Raw genomic sequence first — 1,101 nt, forward strand, 5'->3', positions numbered from 1 at the left:
CAGCCCATACCCCACCCCCCCCCAGCGCCCTCAGGATTTTTGTGCAACTGTACAGAGAACTGCACTACACAAAATATGGGGCTTGCTAATTAACTCTTTTCCTCGAATTGAAGTGCCTTACTGCAAGCACAAAGCTCCAAGCACAGACATCTTTTATGATGAACTAGAGCCTCTGAAGAGGAGAATCTGAACGTGACGTCAATAGCTGATAACTGACGCAGCCTTGCAAAGGAGTCTCAGGCTGGCTCCTTGCAGCCTGCAAGCCCTAATGATTCTATTTTTTCCCCCAGTCCCCCCTCGTAGTGAATTACTAGAACGCAAACACACACACCCCCTTTTTTTCATATATATATTTATAGATCCTTTATTCTCCAAACAAAGGATTTTTTTAAAGGGGGAAAAGGCAGTGGGTGGGGAGGGGAGAATTATTTTAAAAACAACCCTTCTTGGTGCTGGGTGCAGTTCAGTACATGAAACCATCTCTGTCTCTCGGCAAAGCAAGCATCCCTGCCTGAAATCCACATTTGTGCATGATGGCAAACTGGTGCATGGTGGTTGTGTTTTTTCCAAAGCCCACTTTATAAAGACTCCGGAGGAAGACAGACACAATAATGCTTGCAAGGCAACAGGCAGAGAGGCACAGAGACAGACTCAATACAACTGTGGATTAGGGGTTTATGCAATAGGACAGCATGGAAGGCGGTCAGTTTGGGTCGTTTGGTGTGGGTTTTGTTTGTTTGTTTTTGTTGTGGGGGGGTTTTTCTCTGCAATGATGCACCTAAAGCAAATGTAGATGGTGTTGCAGAAAGAGGCTGGGGTATGGGGGTGCGTGGTTGGGGGTTGTTGTGTTGTAGGGGGGCAGACTAGATGCACATTTAATGTTTTGGACGTAGCGTTCCAGAAAAATGCCTTTGTGTGTGGATTTTTTTCCCCAGTACCTGCTAAAAATAGCATCAGGGTTTTGATCGCGTTCCAGAAATAGACAGAGGGTTGCACTTGTATAAAAAGCGAGCGCGGGTGGAAGAAAACCTGGACATCACCGCAGTATTTTTTTTCCAACTCCTGTCTGGAAATTAATTGTTGGATTTTCCCCTCCACACC

Source organism: Corvus brachyrhynchos, unplaced genomic scaffold, assembly GCF_000691975.1.
Source record: "Corvus brachyrhynchos isolate BGI_N302 unplaced genomic scaffold, ASM69197v1 scaffold115, whole genome shotgun sequence".
Taxonomy (NCBI): Eukaryota; Metazoa; Chordata; class Aves; order Passeriformes; family Corvidae; genus Corvus; species Corvus brachyrhynchos.